This window comes from Equus quagga, chromosome 11 (assembly GCF_021613505.1).
Source record: "Equus quagga isolate Etosha38 chromosome 11, UCLA_HA_Equagga_1.0, whole genome shotgun sequence".
NCBI lineage: Eukaryota > Metazoa > Chordata > Mammalia > Perissodactyla > Equidae > Equus > Equus quagga.
The window spans coordinates 825916-832040 of NC_060277.1; the positions used below are offsets into that span (position 1 = coordinate 825916).

General features: G+C 47.6%; 1 long non-coding RNA gene across 2 annotated transcripts; it reads left to right on the plus strand.

The window, feature by feature from the left end:
* Positions 1–639: 639 nt before the first annotated feature.
* Positions 640–5963, plus strand: LOC124247942 (uncharacterized). 2 transcript variants are annotated; one of them, XR_006890861.1, is made up of 4 exons: positions 640–1228; positions 4413–4629; positions 5339–5415; positions 5604–5963. It is a non-coding gene; the product is annotated as an uncharacterized LOC124247942 (long non-coding RNA). The 2 variants fall into 2 exon arrangements; XR_006890860.1 differs by having other exon boundaries at positions 5339–5963.
* The last annotated feature ends 162 nt before the right edge of the window (positions 5964–6125 follow it).

Sequence of the window (6125 nt, forward strand, 5' to 3'; positions counted from 1 at the left end):
CTGTAAAGGGACAATCTTCTGAGGAGCAGCAGGACTGCCGAGGGTGTTGAGAGAACAGGGGAGAGATGCCTAAAAGGAGTGGGACAGCCACGCTGAGAAAGGGAGGCAAGGCAGGTTGGAAAGGGGCCTGGGAGCGACAGTAGAGGGCCTTGAATATAACCCAGAAGTGACGATGGCAGGCCAAATAACGGATTTTGTTTGGTTCAGCTCAGAATTGTGAAAATTGAGAATTTGAAACAAACAAACAAACAAAAAGAACCTGTATTTCTAACATGCTGAATGTGGCCACATTGGGCTTCATTCCTCTATCTCAGCTCTTGCTGGAGGGGCTGCTGTCTTTAAGGGTCCACAGTCCACGCCATGCCCCATTGCCCCACACCCTCCTCCTGCTTCACTTAACTACCTATAAGCAGTGGAATTTGCACTTAAAAAGGAGTGTTTTTTTTTTTAAATTAATCTATTAAAACTGACTAAAAATCTATTTCTTCTAATAGTCCACTAGAAGACTATTCTTCTATAGTGGGAGACAAGGGCTAGTCCTCCATTCGGCAATTTCCATATATCCTGAGGGTGTTGTCAGGGCTTCCTTTCGTTCCTGTCTGCTCTGCCGGAGCGGCCGTGGTCGTCTGCCTTTTCTAGCGGTTGTGTAGGCTAAACTTTCGTCACTGTTCTCAGCGCTGGGGCTGATGGCGATTTTCACGTCTGTAAACCGTATAACCGTTTAGACCGTGAGCGCCAACCTGTAAAGCCAGCACTCATGCCATTTCCTTAACTCGAGCCTTGTTTGTGACACCTCAACCACAACAAATATTTCCGAGAGCCCTCTGTGTTCCAGGCACCGTTTTAGGAATGTGGGCATCACTGAACAACGACGAAAAACAAGAGGATTTCTATTCTAGAAGGAGACTCGGACAGTAAGCGGTGAACCTAATACGTGAGTAAAGTGGATACGTTTGAAATGACATCCGCTAAGGACGAAGACAGCAGAGTAGAGTGAGGGGCTGGCCACAGCGACTGCGCTCTGAGCAGGGTGGCAGGGTTGGCCTCGCTGAGAATGCATTTAAACGAAGACTTGAAAGAGGTTTTTGTGGGAAATGACCTTGATGCAACGGGAGCCTCCAAGTGCCGGGCAAACTGCTCTGCTACAGGACGGAATAGCTCACGGAGCGAGCGAGCGTCCAGTCGTACGGATTGCTGAATCAACCTCAGACACCTGGGAGCACAAGAGGTGAGCAGCAGTCTAGACCAACGCCCTAGAGGTCAGGAGCGAGCAGGTGGAAGGCTCACACCTTGTGAATCCCAGGGCATGTGACGTTAATATGTTCTCTCTCTCTCTCACGCACACATGCACACCAGCCCGCTCACTGCGGCAAAGTTATAAGGACCAGGCTTGAACCTAACCCAAGGGCTCAGCAGACAGAAGGGGCCCGGCCACACACTCTCACTCTTCAGGGAGACTCAGCACAAAGCACTGCTGACCAACAGCCGTGGCTCATGGATTAGCCCATTGAGCAGCTATGAGCTTTCTCTGGTTCTCTTGGGTGGACCACATGCAGAGCCAGAGTGGGGACCATAACAAATGTCACCAAGGGGTGGCCAGTTTGAGGTGGCATAGCTGTCAACCTGGAGGTGGCATGATCAGGACCTGACTACTTGTTCCTTCCATCCCTTTCTTTGTAGAAATTACACTCTTGATTATTCCATGCTTTTAAAGTCATGTATCCCCTCGTTATGTCTATCTTTAACGTGTCTTGTAGGATACTTACTATGTCTGACACATCTTAGGAGCTTTATCCATCCCACCGTTTTTCTTGTCTTTCAGAGCAGAACCGAGTGTTCTCAGATAACGTAGGAAACACATGTGGCGGAGGGGAAGGAGTTAGCATGAGGCTGTGGGATGGGGGAACCCACCACACAGAGTAAATGGCAGAGGCAGGTGTGTGCCTGAGTGTTCCGGGGGCAGGAGCCGCAGGTGGCTGGAGGCAGGGGCAAATGGAGATCAGCGGAGAGGCTGGTTGTGCTAATCCTTGTGGTCGTCGCGAGAGCTTTGTCTGTAATAGGAACACAAACCATCCTTCGCTGAATTATGCTGCCAGCTTTACTTTTCCATCCTCTAGGAATTACCCTGTACTCACAAGGAGGGGAAAAATCACAGTAGTGCAGTGTCATAGAAGCCAGAGAGTTTCAAAAAGAGGTCAACTGTGTCAGCCATCACTGAAATGACTTTGATAAACAATAGACTATGGGGGGTGATAGGAACGGGGTGTAAGAAAAGGCCATTTGAATTAGCAATACAGATGTCACTGGTGACCTTCAAGGGATGAGTTTCGATGAAACAGTAGGGGTAAAAGGCTGGGGGTGCGTGCCACAGAGGAAACGTGTGGGGAGGAAATGGATATACTGCTTCCTCAGGCTTGTGACCTTTGTGCTTCAAGGCTGCTGGTACGAGAAAGCCCCCTCCTCTGGAGGACTGGGGCCCCGGCAGCGAGGCACTTCCCAGCAGAGCCCCACAACCCAGTTCCCATGTCAGGCTGCTGATTAAAGTATTTCCAGCAAAGTCTACCAGATTCTTTGAAAGGCCTTTGAGGTTGCTCATTCAAGTGAATCCTTTTACTCACTATTTATTTTTTGTATGAGTGGAGGGAACGATGAGACTAATAATTCTATCTGCTAATTGATCATTTCTAGTACTTAAAAATCTATCACTTTGGTTCTAAAGTTTGTCTGTATTTCTACCCACCTTTCCATCCATCCTTCCATCCATCCATCCATCCACTCTTTCATCCATCCATTCATCCATCCTTTGATCTATGCCTCCATCCCTCCTTCCTTTGATCTATCCATCCTTTGATCCAACCATCCATCCCTCCATCCCTCCATCCCTCCATCCCTCCATCCCTCCTTCCTTCCTTTGATTGATCCATCCATCCTTTGATCCATTCATCCTTCCATCCTTCTCTCCTTCTATCTATCCTCTTCTTGATAGCTATCTCTAGGAAAGACATGCTTTCCTTCTTTACAAGGCTAGTATGTCCACCTGTACTCTGGATTCCAGTACCGCCTGCTTAGTCCCTTTCATGCTCGCATACTGCCCCCAGTGTGTGAACAGAACTTATAGATCAGAGAATCCCTTTTTATTTCTGCTCTCCAATCTCTCCCTTTCCTAAATACACCCAAGTTGTTTCTGTCTTCAAAAATAACAGCTTTCAGGGCTGGTCTGGTGGCACAGCAGTTAAGTTCACATGTTCGGCTTTGGTGGCCCGGGGTTCACTAGTTTGGATCCCGGGTGTGGACCTACACACTGCTTGTCAAGCCATGCTGTGGCAGGTGTCCCACATAAAAGTAGAGGAAGATGGGCACAGATGTTAGCTCAGGGCCAGTCTTCCTTAGCAAAAAGAGGGGCGTTGGCAGTGGATGTTAGCTTAGTGCTAATCTTCCTCAAAAAGAAGAAATAATAACACCTCTCCTCATCCCATGTCCATTTGTAGTTATCACCCTAGGTCTCTTATTTGCTCAGAACCAAGTTCCTTGAATGTAACGTCTGCATAAGCTTGTACTGGCCCTTGTCACTCCACAAAGGTGCTGTCCCTAAGGCCCAGACACACCCATGTCATCTCATGACACCCTCATTTATTCATCATATTTTACATTGTAATTACCTATTTTCTTTTCTGTCTTCTTCAATCAACTAAGTTCCCTGAGAGCAACGTGGTTTCGTATTTACCTCTGTCCCTAGCATCTAGAACAGTCCCTGGACGTGTTAGATATTTGATGTTTGTTGAGTGAATGAATGATCCTGTTTGTGATCTCTTACTTTTGACTCAGTTAACCATGTCCTCCTTTTTCAAAATCATTCTTCTGTTAGTTGCTGAGATAATATTCTCTCTGGCTTTCATTCTAACCCTCTGTCAGTTCTGTTGTGGCTTCTTATCTTTAAATGATGCAGTTTCCTGGGGGGTCTGTCTTTGGTCTTCTTTTCTCAACACTGTCCACCCTGCCTGGGCAAGCCCATCCATGGCTAGCAGCTTTAATTACCATGTTATCTATACCTCCAGCCCTGATCTCACTCCTGTTCTTCAGGCCTTTTTATCTAGCTGCCTACTGCCCATCTCCATTTGCCTATCTGGTGAGGCCCTCCAATACGTAAGGTGAGAAACGGAACTCCTGACTCCTGTCTCAGCGGATGGTAGAGCTATCCACTTGGTCCCTAAGCAAGAGAGGACTGGGAATTTTCCTAGGTTTCTCTTTTCCTCATCTGTCTCATTTAATCATGTATTAACTCCTTTACGTTAGATCTGAAGACGTGTCTGAAACGTGTCCTCTCCTCTCCGTTTGTGTCGTAGTCTGGGTGTCAAGGGGGAGATGTGAAGTTTGTGGGGGTTGGGTGACGACCTCCGCTGCCTTCCTCCTAGGACCCCTCCTACACACACAAGCACCCTGGGCCAGAGCGTACGCAGAAAGAGCTGCGATCAGTGTCAGCAACGACCTGCGCCCGGTTCCAGGCCTTCCAGCCGTCCTCCCAGGCAGAGAGAAGAAAAAGGAAGATAAGATGAGACCGGTGGTGATGGTGGCCTCCCCAGCCTCCTGCTCCTACCAGGAAAACGTCTGCCTCAAACAGTGTAAAACAAAGTAGAGAAAAAAATCAGGAAAGGAAGCAGAAGATATTGTGATTGGGGCAATTCCAACCACATATTTCAAAATCATGTATTAACTTCCTTCTCTCTATTTCACTGTGCGGGGCATCCCTCAGAAAAGACTGGTCATTTCAGAATCGGAGCATGTCGCCTTCTGTGAGCACGATTTTAAACTGAGTTCATCAAATATGTGTCATCTCCAGGCACCAAATATGGGGCACCTGCATAAGATGGGAACAGCAGAGCGATGGGGACAAAGCTGGGACGGGGACAGCAGAGAGATGGGGACTGAGCTTGTGCAGGGACAATTCCCTGACACCCTGGCCTTAGGGGAGGTCGCTAGCCTTTTAGAGCAGCATTGTCCGTGTAGTTGAGCCTGCTCGTGTTTGTGTTACCTTATTACGTCTCATTTCACTTCTGGAGAGGGGGCTGGGCAGGTGTTGCCACTAAAACACAGGTGGGTGTGGGGCTTCGGATAACTTAGCAAGTTTGGATTTTTATACTGAAGGCAGAAGGAAACAACTCAAGGGTCATAAGCAGAGAGGGAGAGGATCAGATTTAAGTATTAGAAATGATGATATAAATAGCCAACATTTGTTAGCGCTTGTTATATACCAGGCCCTGTGTTAAGTGCCCTGGATGGATATCATTTCTTTTTACGCAGCTCTAGGACGTAAGCACTCTTAATTTTCTTCTTTGTACAGATACTGAAGCAAAGACGTTGAGAATCCTTCGTCCTGCTTCTCAAGATGGTAGGAGTGGAGCTGGGCTGCAATCCCAGGTTTGCTGGACGCAGGTCGGCTTCAACCACCTCTCTGAGCCCAGAATCGCGGCAGAGGGAAGTAGTCAGTGGGTGTTGTCATGGGAGGTTGTTTTTTCTTGATGGGAGTCTCCACCACCCTTTCTTGTCTTGTTTTTCACTGTTGCCTGTGTGTAAGCCCCCATGACAGTCTCGTCCCCAAACTCCAGGCTCTCTCTTGCCTCTGAGCCTTGGCACACGCTGGTCTCCTGAGGAAAGCTCTCCCCGCTCCACCCTGTGCTGCTCCCACCCTGCCGTGCCCTTCAAGACTGCTGAGTCACCACCTGCCCCAGCACCCTCTGCCTGCTCCTTCCCCTCCGTGGCCTATCCTGCGACCAGTGGAGGTCTCCGTCTTTCTCCAGCACCGACCTCCAAACTTCTTTTCTTTGGTTCTCTGAAGTCATCTTAGAAACCAGGCACTGCATTGGGTATCCTCAGCTGGATCTGAAATTTTTCATAATGAGCTTCAATAGTGGAAAAGGATATAATTTCTTATGTATTGTGAACAATGGATATTAAAATAAAATGTTACATTGCTTTCCAAAATGTATCCAATGGAAAATAAGTACCATATCACTTGACATCCATCATCATCCTTTGAAAAGAAATATATGAGCTATCTTTTCTTGAACAAATAGGAATTTTATGTAATTACTTTTTCTCCTTTTCCCTATTCCCGTTTCAGTATCTAT